Source organism: Coregonus clupeaformis, chromosome 23 (assembly GCF_020615455.1).
Source record: "Coregonus clupeaformis isolate EN_2021a chromosome 23, ASM2061545v1, whole genome shotgun sequence".
NCBI lineage: Eukaryota > Metazoa > Chordata > Actinopteri > Salmoniformes > Salmonidae > Coregonus > Coregonus clupeaformis.
Genome location: NC_059214.1, coordinates 29,186,289 through 29,202,985, shown reverse-complemented (window position 1 = coordinate 29,202,985; position 16,697 = coordinate 29,186,289). Strand labels below are relative to the sequence as shown.

General features: G+C 42.0%; 1 protein-coding gene across 2 annotated transcripts in view; it reads left to right on the top strand.

The window, feature by feature from the left end:
• Positions 1 to 219: 219 nt before the first annotated feature.
• The window catches only part of satb2 (SATB homeobox 2), a 60,620-nt gene continuing 44,142 nt past the window's right edge, over positions 220 to 16,697 (top strand). For both annotated transcript variants that reach the window (XM_041844800.2, XM_041844799.2), the window contains exon 1: positions 220 to 900. The gene's annotated coding sequence lies outside the window, so the exon portion shown is untranslated. The remainder of the gene's footprint in view (positions 901 to 16,697) is intronic.

Here is a 16,697-nt window from a genome sequence, read left to right as displayed (position 1 = left end):
CATCCAAATCTAATATTTAAAAGGGAAAAACCAAGTCAGTGCAGAATATTAGGATTTCCAGCGAGACACGAAATGCTCATGCTGAGGAATAGGCCAAATTACTTTTGACGCCCCCTCCCCTCTCCCCCCGCGCTTGCTTTCTTCTCTCCCCACCCCTCTCTGCCTCTCGCCTCCCTCTTTTCTGAACCCGCTGTCAGTTAGCGCGCCCGTTGGCACGGGAAAGATTGAAAGTGACACACACATTGTTTTGCGCGAAACTGTGACTGTTATATCGAGATTTCTTCAGTTAACACCTCTGTGTCGCAGACATTGTGATTTCGGCCCGTTTTTCTTTTGCTTGAGCAACTTGGTTGTTTTGCCTGTTGTTCACGTGGACATTTTCCTTATGATGCGTTTTGCGTTTTCCTTGTTTCCGCGGGTGAAGAAGCCACGAGTTCAGAAGAGGACCGATTTGTGCCTCGACCGTGCCTAACCCAGGACGACCGACACAACGTGCGATCAAACGACTCCAGCTGGCGGGTTGACAAGTTTCTCTGCGCGGAGAGAAGCAGCGGCTCGAGCTCCAGCAGGATCCCCGCGCACTCAGCAAGCAAACCTCGACGCACTGGTCTCGAGCGAAAGAGACTCTCTCTCTCTCTCTCTCTCTCTCTCTTGAGGCAAACACCACTCTCACAGACAATAAACCAACGCACATTGTCTACCTTTGTCTCCCATCTCTCTCCTTTCTCTCGGACTCGCTCACATCCAGTGCTTGGGGCACGAAGTTGTGTCCAGCAGCACAGACTCCAGCCGATCTCCGCCCGTCGTGGCGCCAACTCAGCCCAGCCCTGGATTCAATCATTTTAATCAATGGACAGAGCCTCCTCAACGGCCAGCAGAGGTACAGACACGCCATAAACAGTGAGTACAAGTCAGAGGTGTACCCTAGTCACAAAACCTCACCGTTTCCATCGATTTCACATTCATTGTAATAAGCCATAATGCTGTATATCTTCTGACAACACAACACTTCAGCAGCAGCGGTGTTATGCAGTAATGCAATCGATGATGAGAAAGATAAATCACGTGTTGCACCTAGGGGTAAATAGCCTATCTGGGGCTATAGTTGATTATTTTACCTCCAGATGTTAATGGAAAAGAACAACAACATAGGCCTAATAACAATGTCGTTTACAATAATGATGACTGCTATAATGGCTATAGGCTATTGGTTTCAAACTTTAATCCAATTATTAATAGGCCTATAATGATATCTATAACATATCGCATCTCCAATTCTATTTTTTCGGTCACTTAATCCCCGTAACAATGTAGGCTATTTGGACACAGATTTCATCACCAGACTAAACGATCTATTACATAATGTATTATTATTATTATTAGGCCTATATTAATAGTCCAATGTAATAATGACAATGAAGACAATTATTATTTCATTAGCCTACTGATTAATAATAATACAATTACTAACTATAACAATTCATGATTATCCTTCAATTTCCATAATAATGTTTTCACATAGGCTACATGTGGGTTATTTAGGCCTATCATTCTATTTCATCTGATTGATGTGACCGGTGCAGTAGAAAGGCCAAAGGAAACATCTTGGGGAAAACATTTCTAGCTATGCATGCAGTCTTTAAAAAAAAAAAGATTATTTGACTACTTTTTACCTTTATGATTGTGCACATTTTCAGTTGATGAAACGGCATACTTCTTCATTGTCGAGTAATAAAATGAAAACAGTTACTTTGATAACTCCATGGATGTAAAGTGTGATAGTTATCGTAGGCCTATCAATCAAAAATAGGTTATGTAGACACAGATTTATTTCTGTGCTGCTTATTTTTTTCTAAAAACGTATTCAGTGTTTATAAGAATGTATCAATAGTTGACCCTATGTCACACGAAGGTTTATCTTTACCCTTTTTATTTCTTCGTAACGCAAAAGCTTCCAAACACATAATGAATTAACTCTCCTGCATAGAGAGCTATTCCAGCATATCCAGTGGATGTTGTGTTTTGTATAACATAGCATGAGTTATGTTTTGGGCCTACTTTTGAGATTACGTTTTAAAGTTTTACGGTGACTCCTATGACGAATCGTGTTGCCCCAGAAAAGATAATTGTTTGAGAGAATAACCTATCAATTCACCTATGGACTATAGGAGACATGCTGCTCTTGCCAACGTGCGTGTTGTTTGTCCCAATATGGAACATATTTATTTATATTTGTGTGTTTGTCTGTCTGTCTGTGTGTGTGTGATGTGTCTGTGTGTCTGTCTGTGTTAATTTAGGTTGTATTTTACTTTTAACATTAGATTAATATTTAAACTTATTGAAGATTTGGACTTAACTGTTGTTTTAGGAAAATCACACAATACACTGTGTAATGAAAAGCATTTTTTTGTTGTTGCACGTCTCTCTAACTTTTAAAATAATGACTGAGCCATTACTTTTTGAAGTTAGAAATTTACAGCCGAGGTTTGAATTTAGAATTATGTTAATTTCCACTTCTGAAGTTAAGCCTACTGAAAATATAAATATTAACTCATTCATTCATTCATTCATTAAATAATGTAGTCAGTTAGCGCGAATTAATTGTATTGTAATTTGTTGGATATTAACCTATATTATTTGAAACCTATATTAAATATAATCAAATTTTAATTAATGTAATAGTTTAGTCCTACATGTAATAATACGATTATTAATAATCCGACCTTTGTCTTCTAAGCACCCTTATAAAACCTATATGCCAAAATTCGTTGGTGTAGACTATTGAATAGTAAAGAAGCACTTTCAGTTGATGTGCCACTATCCTCATAGGGTGGCTGAATAATTTTCACATACCCAGTTTGCTTCTCTCACCTTGGTTAGACTGCGAGGTAGCAGCAGAAACCTATCGTTTCCTCTGCAGTATTAGACGATTTCGTAACTTGTCTAACTAACTGTAGGTCATTGTAGAAGCTGTAAGAAAAATGCATGCGTAATAGGCTATTTGTTAGATTTAAATCTTATAATGTATGAATTGATTGGTGGCGTAATAACCACGTAATGGTATATGGAAATATATATTTTATACCTGTCTAATATTCCATAGCTACTTCGATCTCCTGTAGGCTATTAGGCATAGCTTGCTTTTCCCGAACACAACCTCCACCAATAGCCTACTAACGAGAAGAGCGTGGGCATATAGACTGATAATTTCTGGTCCTCTGTAGCTAAATTTGTAGAGCATGGCGCTTGTAACGCCAGGGTAGTGGGTTCGATCCCCGGGACCACCCATACGTAAAAATGTATGCGCACAGGACTGTAAGTCGCTTTGGATAAAAGCGTCTGCTAAATGGCATATTATTATTATAATGCTTGCTCGTGATGCAACAAAGTTATGAATGCCACTGGCAACAGTGACAGCGTATAGCCTAGCCAATCTCATTTTTACAGAGGGAGGTCATCTGATCCTATCCTAAACAGAAGGCCTCTGACTCAAGTCTCTGCACCGTCAAGTCAAGGGCACAGACGATTTTTTTTTTTTTGTGAGACATTGTCAACAGGCCACGCCACGGGCAGCCAAACAGGCAATTCTGACAGGAGGCGACCCTTAAACGCAAACGTTGCGTAATTAAGGTCTACATTTTCTCCTGCAATCAATACAGGCAACATGTGATCAGGGATTGAAGTAATGCGTTTTAGTCTAAATGGGAAACTGTCGCTCCCACTATGTCAAAAACAATAGTTGTGGCAATAGTTTTAAATGGTACTAAAAGCTACTCTTATTAGGTTCCAAACTCTCAAGTAAATACGTAGAGTCAAAACACAGTGATCAGCTCCCAATATTAAGTTACACAGAGATTGACTGTGCTCGGCCTGGTAAGGCCCACTTCAGTTTACTCAAGTAGGCTACATTTCATTTTATTTCATTTTGGGGAGTAGCTCTGGCAAAGGCGTGTAGGCCAATTCTAGTACAGTAGAGAGAGGAATCAGGAATGTTAGTTTTATTGTTGCCAGTTGCCACCAGTAAGTGGGCTGGAAGCATTATTTTCTTACACATGTCATCATCGACCATTTTCCCGTCTGTCTTATGTGTTTGAGTACACAGAGCCCCGGAGCAGTCCAACAAAGTTCTGTGCCAAGCCCAAAGAAAAATGAATTCGTTTCAGCTCTTAAGTTGGAGACTTCTGTCATTCACACCAGATCTCGTTCTGTTTAAAGTTAGCCTAGAAGTTGCGTTTTTGGCACAGCGCTCATATTTTCTCGGCATTGGAAGGAATTGACCATATAGCGCGCGCAAATGCGTATCATAACAGAAGGAATAGATGAAATACAATAGATGGAAAGCCGTGACTTTTCGCAGTGCGTTTTCGCCAACCATTACTCGTATTTCGCCCTCGAGTTATGTGAATTCATAACTGTAATGTGTGTCAATTCATGAAAATAATTTTTAACTTTCATTGACCCTGAATTATTATACCCTACGTGTGTCTACCCAAATGCCAACTGTCTTCAGTTAGCTTATCATAAGCGCATCATCATCAAAGCGCATCTTCCAAATTTGAACATTTGAAGTCAGAGCAACTTCAGCAAAATGATTTCTGCTTAACTTTCTCACTCCAGAAATACGGTATATAGTGTCTACATTTATTTAAATAATTTTAAAATATCAGAAACATATCCGAATCTATTGGATACTGAATGTGGACTTTTTGGGCATATACACAGGACAGGAGTCACTCATTCATGATGAAATAGCAACATAACCAAATGCGTCAAGATTGAGTCAAAAGCAGCATGCTATAAACGAGTCTTGTCACCGCTGCATTTTTGCGCCATCCCTCCCCTCACTCCACCCTGCACTGATGAAGGTTAACTTATAAACAGCAGGAAGCCATTATTTCCAATTATTTTGTTTGTCACAGATTCTTGCCCTTTTAACTTGGTCTTTGTTGTGTTCCAATCCATCCTTTCTTTCATGCCCTGTAAATGTGTTTCACAATGACTGCTTTCCTCCTCTCATCCCCGTTTTCTATGATATCCTGTTCTCTTCCCCTCTTCCCCCTGTTCTGTTCTCTCCTTTCTCTGTCTATTTTTCCTGTGTGAACCCATGCTATCTGTGTTCACATATCAAGTGTGGGTGTGTCTATGCTATTAAACAGCAGATTAGATATCAGCAGGGATGGTCTATGGGGAAAAAGTAACTTCAAGTCTTTAGTAATTGCCACTTCTCAAGGCAAATTATTGTGGGTTCGACTCCCGCTGGGGCCTCCCATATAAAACATTTATGCATTCATGACTGTAAGTCACATTAGATAAAAGTATTTGCTAAATGGCATATATAAATAAAGCACTGGACATACAAGTGCATTTGGGTGTCATAATGTAAACCAGAGACGTTGACTATATCAACTGTATCTGAGCCACAACCATTCCTATTCTGATGAGTGGTAGTGTGAGCCTGGTGCGAGCTGCGCTGCGGTGGGACTGAGTTGAGTTAGCTTTGGCATGTAGTGTGTGCCAGGCAGCAGTCCTGTTGATGTAGGTAGCATGGTTGTTACTGTGTAGTTTATCTAGTGTCCATGGCGTGGGCCTGTCGCTGCAGTCCACACAGCACATGATACACAGGACCTCAGGCTACAGTGTGAGAGACTACTGTCGTCACAGTGTGTGTGTGTGTTCCCAGGCTGTGTTATTCAGAGGGCTGACTTGGGGTCCCATGTGTGTGCCTGTGAGTCAGTGTGTGGTCCTTGGAAGTGTCAAAGCAGCCAGCCTGTGTTGTGTGTGTGCTGGCTGCTTTGTGTGTGTGTTTGTGTAGATGCATGCGCGCATATGTGTGTGTGTGTGCCTGTTTACGTGTGTGTGGGTGCGCACAAGGGGTGGGGTTATAAAGTCCTGCTGTTAACTCTTTATCTTTTATTATCAAATGAGATGTTTATGAGAGAGCTAAACATGTTTGCCAGAAGGGCTCTCACCCACTCTCCCCCTCTCTTTCCAACTCTCCCCCTCTCTCCCCAACTCTCCCCCTCTCTCCCCCTGTCTCTAACTCTCCCCCTCTCTTTCCAGCTCTCACTGTCCCCCTCTCTCTCCAACTCTCAACCTTTCTCTCCAACGATCCCCCTCCCTCCCCCCTTCTCTCTAACTCTTCCCCTCTCTCCCCCTCTCTCTATAAAACTCTCCCCCCTCTCCAACTCTCCCCCTCTCTCCCCTTCTCTCTATCCAACTCTCTCCCTCGCTCTCTAACTGTCCCCCTCAAACTTTATTCCACTGGGTAAAATGTCATTATATACTGAACAAAAATATAAACGCAACCTGCAACAATTTCAATGGTTTTACTGAGTTACAGTTCATATAAGGAAGTCAATCAATTGAAATAAATTCATTAGGCCCTAATCTATGGATTTCACATGACTGGGCAGGGGCGCAGCCATGGGTGGGCCTGGGAGGGCATAGGCCCACACACTTGGAAGCCAGGCACAACCATTGGGGAACCAGGCCCAGCCAATCAGAATGAGGTTTCCCCCCACAAAAGGGATTTATTACAGACAGAAATACTCCTCAGTTTAATCAGCTGTCCGGGTGGCTGGTCACAGAGGATGTGGAGGTCCTGGGCTGGTGTGGTTACACTTGGTCTGTGGTTGTGAGGCCGGTTGGACATACTGGCAAATTTTCTAAAACGATGATGCTTATGGTAGAGAAATGAACATAAACTTATCTGGCAACAGCTCTGGTGGACATTCCTGCAGTCAGCATGCCAATTGCACACTCCCTGAAAACTTCTGACATCTGTGGCATTGTGTTGTGTGACAAAACTGCACATTGTAGAGTGGCCCTTTATTGTCCCCAGCACAGGGTGCACCTGTGTAATGATCATGCTGTTTAATCATCTTCTTGATATGTCACACCTGATGAATTATCTTGGCAAAGGAGAATTGCTCACTAACAGGAATGTAAACAAATTTGTGCAGAACATTTGAGCGAAATAAGCTTTTTGTTTGTCTGGAACATTTCTGGGATCTTTTATTTCAGCTCATGAAACACGGGACCAACACTTTACATGTTGCGTTTATATACAGTACCTATTTCAGTCCAAGTCAAGCACTGTATTTAAATTATATGTGCTCGTAAGTTTATATATATATACAGTAGCACATTGTGTTTATTGTTGTTTTTGTGGTGGTGGTGTGGCGGCATGGTCAGTATAGGTTCATGTTAGGCCAAAAGGTTGGTGCTTGTGAGGAGGAGCTATCATATTAATACCCAGTCAGGGACCAGGCTCTACAGTGCTACCATTTTGGTCGCATATTCTCCTACATATTTTGCTGTGCTACCTGGGATTTTAATTTGGGAGCACCAGTGCCCCTAGATAACATTTAGTGTAACCAAAAGAAAGGGAAAAGGAGATGAGCTTCAAAAGAAGCGAGGATTCATATAGGCCCAATGTAGGCTACATCTCAATCTTAACCCTTTATTTTGGAATTGCTTGCAATTCTTGTCATTAATACGTTGAATATTTTTCATTGTGCTCCGAAATGTATTTGTGCTCCTACATTTTTAAATGTAAATAAATGTGTGCTCCTTGTAAAAAATGGCAGCATAGAGCCCTGCCAGTGATGAACAGCTTTCTGCCAATCCCTTCTCCGAAGTACACACACACAGAGAGAGAGAGACTGCTTTTAATATCTCTCCCTCTAACCATCTTTTATCTCCGTCATAGAGAGCAGCATTAGCCAACAGTTTGATAGCCCTGCTGTAAAACAGGGATGCATCCCAAATGGCATCCTATTCCATATGTAGTGCACTACTTTTGACTAGGGCCCATAGGGATCTCATCAAAAGTAGTGCACTATATAGGGAATATGGTGCCATTTGGGACACACCCCAGGTGTTTATTGGAGAACAGAGCTTTGCTGAGTGTACGTTCAGTAATGTGATTAATCTAATCGTTCCTGGTAATATGGCTAATAATGTGTCCTAAGCCCTTCTCCCTTTCTGCTTTGCTTGTATGTGGTGGAGCCTTTCATGAATACAGTCTATCACACCATGAATAGATAGGCTAGAGTGGTACAGGCTTTGCGGTTTACTGCATGGGGCTAGGCATGGAGGCGAAGAGCTACTGTACGTTTGGCTCTGGAGTTTGAGCCTTTCCCTGATTTTTTTCTTCTATGTATCTCCATGGTTTATGTGTTTTATCTGTTGTTTCATTTAGTTTATGTGTTTTGTTGTAGTTTATATTTGTCTGTGTTCTTAGTTACAATGTTTCTCCTCTACTCTCCTTTTTTCTTTGTGTGTCTTCCTGTCTGTCCTAATTCTATCTCTCTCACACCATCTCTTACCCCTTAGCCTAGTGGCCAATCCTCCAAAAGGGCTTTAGTTATTTTTTTACCCCTACCCGAGGTAGAACAAAACACAACCATGTTTTTCACATCTCTAATGTCTCCCATTTATTAAATGGATGGTTGTGAAAAAATATTTGACTGCAAAAGTGATTAAATTGATAGACATTGTGACACCCCCCCAAACTCAAAACGTGCAGAATAACACCTGGATGGAGGCCACATAAACTCATGTAACCCAATATTGCACAATATTGCTAAAATGTGGAATACAAGTAGTCAGTGGTCTGCCCTACATACACAAATAAACAGCATTAGGATATCAACGCATCTTGGAAATATAGACCTGTAAACACAGAGATACAATAGGCAGAAATACCAATTATGAATATTTATGATGAATGTTAGCTTTACTTTTTGGTAGCTGATTAATAGACAACTTTCCAAGTAATATTTGCTGTCATTTAGTGCTGTATGGTCATGACTGACAAAAATACATATAGTGACACATGTTTTTTTGATGTTGTGGCTATTGTAATCTAATCGGCACTAAGGAAGACAAGTCGGCTGAGACAGTGAAAACTGTCATTTCATTTCAGTCAAAGGCTCCTCTATAGATTGTATATGTTCAGCCTCTTGCAATTACGTTAGAGTGGCCCCCTAGATTTGACTTCAAATCCATTATGACGTCTAAAATCCAAAATGGCTACCACAATACCATTAAATGGTGGTTCATCATTCAGGCTGAGATAACATTCCAGTTAGTCAATGGGTCTTGTTGGCATAAAAGCTGCATCTGCTGAGTGGCTGCACCCAACTGTCGTACAAATGGAAACTAATCACCACACAGCCCAGAATACCCTGCCAGTCATACAGGAAGGATACTGCCCTTGTCGCTGCAGCTTGCCCAGAATGACCAGATAGCTGTGTAACCTGGTCAGGCCCCAGAACTACAACCACTACTGGTTACTTTGTCTCCTCACCCTGGTAGGACACACTCATGTCTTGGTCACCTCAAAGACTTTGAATCAACCCTGTACACTTAGTTTCAGTGGGGAAAAGAGGGGAAATGTTAGATCTGTAAATATACACTACTAGAGTGGCTGACTGTTGTATCACAGGTTGTTTTCATGTAACTTGGTTACACTACTATGTGCTTGTGTTGTGAACATTTTACATTTTAGTCATTTAGCAGACGCTCTTATCCAGAGCGACTTACAGTTAGTGAGTGCATACATTTTCATACTGGCCCCCCGTGGGAAACGAACCCACAACCCTGTCATTGCAAGCGCCATGCTCTACCAACTGAGCTACACGGGGCCCACGTGAACACATTGAACATCTAGTTGGCTTCAGCTATTCAAACACAACAGAGGCATGACAGTGCCACTCATAGTCCTAGTTATACCAAGAGCCGTATGCCACCCTTTTAAAGACAGAATAACACAATTAACCAATAAGGCCCGAGGAGGTATGGTATATGGCCAATATACCACAGCTAAGGGCTGTTCTTACGCAAGACGCAATGCGGAGTGCCTGGATACAGCCCTTAGCCGTGGTATATTGGCCATATATCACAAACCCCTGAGGTGCCTTATTGCTATTATAGACTGGTTACCAACGTAATTAGAGCAGTACAAATAAATGTTTTGTCATTCCCGTGGTGTACGGTCTGATATACCACGGCTGTCAGCCAATCAGCATTCAGGGCTTGAACCACCCAGTTTATAATACAAAATAAACCATGGCAATTTATATGCAGGAAAAGGGGTTTCAGTGTAATTATGTTGGCCATATTAGATTCAGAATAAAATTGATTTACACCAAAACAGTCTTTATGGGCATGAGTGTTGTACACAATTCTGAAGAAAAAAAACTCTCATCTACAAAATTCATATTTACACATGATTTGACGATGTCTGAGCCCACTTGTTTTCCTTAGAGACGATTACAATAGCCACAACATCAAAGGACGTGTAACTGTATGTATTTTTGTCAGGCAGGAACATACAGCTCTGAATGAGAGAGAATTTGACTTGGAAAGTTGTCTATTAATCAGCTACCAAAAAGTAAAGCTTACATTCATCAGAAATATTCATAGTTGATATTTCTGCCTATTGTATCTCTGTGTTTACAGGTCTATATTTCAAAGATGCATTAAGATATCCTAATGCTGTTTATTTGTGTATGTAGGGCAGACCACTGACTACTTGTATTCCACATTGTAGCAATATCAGAGCTTGCAATTTTGGATTACATGAGTTTGTGGCCCATCCCCCCTCCAACCAGGCATTGTTCTGCACTTTTTGAGTTTAGGGGGTGTGTCACAATAGCTATCAATTTTGTAACTTTTGCAGTAAAATATTTGTACTCAACCATCTATTTCATAAATGGGAGACATTAAAGATGTAAAAAAAAACATGGTTGTGTTTTGTTCTACCTCGGGTAGGGGTATCTCAAAAATGTGGAAGCCTTGCCCCTAGCCTACTTCACCCTATCCTTTTACTATCTGCTCCTCCTCTCTCCCTCACTATCTCTCTAGCATGTGCGCACCTACTCTCAATCTTTCTTTTAGTATCGATTTCACTCTTTCTCTCTCTCTCTTTGTGTCTCTCTCTCACTCCATGGTGTTTATGTTTGTAAGTACACTTACATCAGTTGTACACCATTTACTGCCCTCAGTTTCCTGTGTGTGGCACAACGTGCTCAGAGTACCGCTCTCCTGACAGAATTTGAGGCAGAAAATAAAAGAGAGAGAGAGAGAGAGAGAGAGAGAAAGACTGTGAGGAAAAGAGATGAAAGAGAGAGGACGGCAGAGAGGAAAAGAGAGAAAGACTCAGAGGAAAAGAGAGGAGGTGGAAGAGAGAAGAGAGGGAGAGACAGTCTCCTTTGACTCACTTTTATACACAGTTTCACCCTGTCATTGGACTGTTATAATAGTTATTATGAGTTGGCTGATGGTACCAGTATAACAAATGATGATGGAATCATGAAGACTGCTCTGTGTCCAGTATAGTGTAGGTGGGTTTATAATTACACGTGTGTTTGTGTGTGTGTGTGTGTTTCGCGGATTGTTTATAGGTGTGTTTATTGCTCTGTAGTATTTTCCCATCAGTAAGGGTGTGTCTGTATTTTTCCTTTGCGATCTTATGTCTCTGCGTGTGTATTTGTTTTGTCTGTGTGAGAATGTGGAATTTAGGAGTAGTCTATTTTGTAGATTAAACCTTAGTGTCCAAGATAATCAAAGTAGTGGATTTCAAAGAGTGTTTGTCTAAATAGCTGCTCGGGGATGCAAAAATGCCTCACTGTCTGCTCTCTATTACCACAAGACATAACAGTATGTCCATCCCTAGGACAGATATTTAACATCTTATCGACTCAATATTAACTGCCGCTTTTATCTCCCAGCGGATCTCCCAGCACCACTGTATGGTATCTGGTGAACTTGATAAGGCCTAGTTATCTAACAGTTACAGTGGGGGGGAAAAGTATTTAGTCAGCCACCAATTGTGCAAGTTCTCCCACTTAAAAAGATGAGAGAGGCCTGTAATTTTCATCATAGGTACACGTCAACTATGACAGACAAATGGAGGGGAAAAAAATCCAGAAAATCACACTAGGATTTTTTATGAATTTATTTGCAAATTATGGTGGAAAATAAGTATTTGGTCACCTACAAACAAGCAAGATTTCTGGCTCTCACAGACCTGTAACTTCTTCTTTAAGAGGCTCCTCTGTCCTCCACTCATTACCTGTATTAATGGCACCTGTTTGAACTTGTTATCAGTATAAAAGACACCTGTCCACAACCTCAAACAGTCACACTCCAAACTCCACTATGGCCAAGACCAGAGAACTGTCAAAGGACACCAGAAACAAAATTGTAGACCTGCACCAGGCTGGGAAGACTGAATCTGCAATAGGTAAGCAGCATGGTTTGAAGAAATCAACTGTGGGAGCAATTATTAGGAAATGGAAGACATACAAGACCACTAATAATCTCCCTCGATCTGGGGCTCCACGCAAGATCTCACCCCGTGGGGTCAAAATGATCACAAGAACGGTGAGCAAAAATCCCAGAACCACACGGGGGGACCTAGTGAATGACCTGCAGAGAGCTGGGACCAAAGTAACAAAGCCTACCATCAGTAACACACTACGCCGCCAGGGACTCAAATCCTGCAGTGCAAGACGTGTTCCCCTGCTTAAGCCAGTACATGTCCAGGCCCGTCTGAAGTTTGCTAGAGTGCATTTGGATGATCCAGAAGAGGATTTGGAGAATGTCATATGGTCAGATGAAACCAAAATAGAACTTTTTGGTAAAAACTCAACTCGTCGTGTTTGGAGGACAAAGAATGCTGAGTTGCATCCAAAGAACACCATACCTACTGTGAAGCATGGGGGTGGAAACATCATGCTTTGGGGCTGTGTTTCTGCAAAGGGACCAGGACGACTGATCAGTGTAAAGGAAAGAATGAATGGGGCCATGTATCGTGAGATTTTGAGTGAAAACCTCCTTCCATCAGCAAGGGCATTGAAGATGAAACGTGGCTGGGTCTTTCAGCATGACAATGATCCCAAACACACCGCCCGGGCAACGAAGGAGTGGCTTCGTAAGAAGCATTTCAAGGTCCTGGAGTGGCCTAGCCAGTCTCCAGATCTCAACCCCATAGAAAATCTTTGGAGGGAGTTGAAAGTCTGTGTTGCCCAGCGACAGCCCCAAAACATCACTGCTCTAGAGGAGATCTGCATGGAGGAATGGACCAAAATACCAGCAACAGTGTGTGAAAACCTTGTGAAGACTTACAGAAAACGTTTGACCTGTGTCATTGCCAACAAAGGGTATATAACAAAGTATTGAGACACTTTTGTTATTGACCAAATACTTATTTTCCACCATAATTTGCAAATAAATTCATTAAAAATCCTACAATGTGATTTTCTGGATTTTTTCTCATTTTGTCTGTCATAGTTGACGTGTACCTATGATGAAAATTACAGGCCTCTCTCATCTTTTTAAGTGGGAGAACTTGCACAATTGGTGGCTGACTAAATACTTTTTTCCCCCACTGTATATCTGGTCTGCTAAATAGATCTGTTTATTGGTCATCAAATCCATTGATATATCGACCTGTCATAAGAACAGCTACAGTGAGGGAAAAAAGTATTTGATTTTGTACGTTTGCCCACTGATAAAGAAATGATCAGTCTATAATTTTAATGGTAGGTTTATTTGAACAGTGAGAAACAGAATAACAACAAAAAAATCCAGAAAAACGCATGTCAAAAATGTTATAAATTGATTTGCATTTTAATGAGGGAAATAAGTATTTGACCCCCTCTCAATCAGAAAGATTTCTGGCTCCCAGGTGTATTTTATACAGGTAACGAGCTGAGATTAGGAGCACACTCTTAAAGGGAGTGCTTCTAATCTCAGCTTGTTACCTGTATAAAAGACACCTGTCCACAGAAGCAATCAATCAATCAGATTCCAAACTCTCCACCATGGCCAAGACCAAAGAGCTCTCCAAGGATATCAGGGACAAGATTGTAGACCTACACAAGGCTGGAATGCGCTACAAGACCATCGCCAAGCAGCTTGGTGAGAAGGTGACAACAGTTAGTGTGATTATTCGCAAATGGAAGAAACACAAAATAACTGTCAATCTCCCTCGGCCTGGGGCTCCATGCAAGATCTCACCTCGTGGAGTTGCAATGATCATGAGAACGGTGAGGAATCAGCCCAGAACTACACGAGAGGATCTTGTCAATGATCTCAAGGCAGCTGGGACCATAGTCACCAAGAAAACAATTGGTAACACACTACGCCGCGAAGGACTGAAATCCTGCAGCGCCCGCAAGGTCCCCTGCTCAAGAAAGCACATATACAGGCCCGTCTGAAGTTTGCCAATGAACATCTGAATGATTCAGAGGAGAACTGGGTGAAACGGTGAGGAATCAGCCCAGAACTACACGAGACGATCTTGTCAATGATCTCAAGGCAGCTGGGACCATAGTCACCAAGAAAACAATTGGTAACACACTACGCCGTGAAGGACTGAAATCCTGCAGCGCCCGCAAGGTCCCCTGCTCAAGAAAGCACATATACAGGCCCGTCTGAAGTTTGCCAATGAACATCTGAATGATTCAGAGGAGAACTGGGTGAAAGTGTTGTGGTCAGATGAGACCAAAATCGAGCTCTTTGGCATCAACTCGCTGTGGAGGAGGAGGAATGCTGCCTATGACCCCAAGAACACCATCCCCACCGTCAAACATGGAGGTGGAAACATTATGCTTTGGGGGTGTTTTTCTGCTAAGGGGACAGGAAAACTTCACCACATCAAAGGGACGATGGACGGGGCCATGTACCGTCAAATCTTGGGTGAGAACCTCCTTCCCTCAGCCAGGGCATTGAAAATGGGTCGTGGATGGGTATTCCAGCATGACAATGACCCAAAACACACGGCCAAGTCAACAAAGGAGTGGCTCAAGAAGAAGCACATTAAGGTCCTGGAGTGGCCTAGCCTGTCTCCAGACCTTAATCCCATAGAAAATCTGTGGAGGGAGCTGAAGGTTCGAGTTGGCAAACCTCAGCCTCGAAACCTTAATGACTTGGAGAAGATCTGCAAAGGGGAGTGGGACAAAATCCCTCCTGAGATGTGTGCAAACGTGGTGGCCAACTACAAGAAACGTCTGACCTCTGTAATTGCCAACAAGGGTTTTGCCACCAAGTACTAAGTCATGTTTTGCAGAGGGGTCAAATACTTATTTCCCTCATTAAAATGCAAATCAATTTATAACATTTTTGACATGCGTTTTTCTGGATTTTTTTGTTGTTATTCTGTCTCTCACTGTTCAAATAAACCTACCATTAAAATTATAGACTGATCATGTCTTTGTCAGTGGGCAAACGCACAAAATCAGCAGGGGATCAAATACTTTTTTCCCTCACTGTATTAACATTTGCCCCCATGTACAATGTGGAAGTGCTTCTTAACTGTTACACAACTCTTTGTGTTTGTGTGTGTGTGTGAGCATGCATGACTTTGTGTATGCGCTCATATTTTCCACTGTAAGGCTAGGAAAAGTGCATAGTCACTTTGTCACTTTACCCCTACCTACACGTACAAATGACCTGGACTAACCTGTACCCCCGCACATTGACTCGGTACCGGTAACCCCTGTAAATAGCCTCATTATTGTTATTTTATAATGTTATTTTTTACTTTTGTTTATTTAGTAAATATTTTCTTAACTCTGTAGCTCAATTGGCAGAGCACGGCGCTTGTAACGCCCAGGGTAGTGGGTTCGATCCCCGGGACCACCCATACGTAAAAATGTATGCGCACATGACTGTAAGTCGCTTTGGATAAATTATTCGTATTATTATATTATTATTGTTGATTAAGGGCTTGTAAGTAATCATTTCACGGTAAGATCTACACCTGTTGTATTTGGCGCATGTGACAAATAAAATTGTATTTTATTTGACACAGCATTCACCTACACACACACCCACAGTCACACACAACCCCATCCCCCTCCCCTCTCCCATTGAAGGTGAGACCCCATGTTGTCCTGTGAAAGAGGAAAACAATGACACTATGAGACATGGAAGGCTCTGCTCTGCTCTCTGTACGGTCCACAGGCATTGTCTGGCATCAGGTTTAATATTTAATATACTCCACATTCTTACACTATCCATAATTCAGAAAAATAAATGTTGCACCGGATCACTGAGTTTGAATGAAAAGAGAAGGGTTTGTTGTAGATATTCATACTGTAAAGTCAGGCTGCTTCTGTATGTGGGTTTGGTCTGTCTAGTCTCGAGACAGGTTAATGGTCAGGACATTGGAGAGGCAAAGCAATGTCCTCTGGGGTGCATCAACCTCATCGGTACAAGTTGACTTCGCTGGGTCTTTACAGTAACAAACATCACATTAAAACAGGTTTGTGGTTGAGGTTTGAGGTTGACACAAACTCTAAGGTTGCCACCCAGTATGTGGGCATAAGAAAATGTGAAATGCTTTTTTATCTCCTCAGTCAAATATTTGTGACTGTGGTGGGGGAGGTTCTGAAGGAAAGACGGGTGCTGAGATGCCGGCAGGCGGCAGTGAGGTGGTGATTGGGATCGTCGGCTCCTGAGGGTCAGGTTGGGACTTGTTGAAGGGGAGGAGGAGAGGAGAGGTTGTCGCAAATGAACTGAGAGAGAGGTGAGGGGAGCTGAGTGCAGGGTGAGCGAGGGATGTGGACCTTTCAACACACAATGATTAGAGGTTATGCAAAAGAGAAAACTACAGAGAATAGATAAAAGCTCCTACTGTGACTTGGGTTAGCTTGCATGTGGGGTAACCTACTACTGTCCTT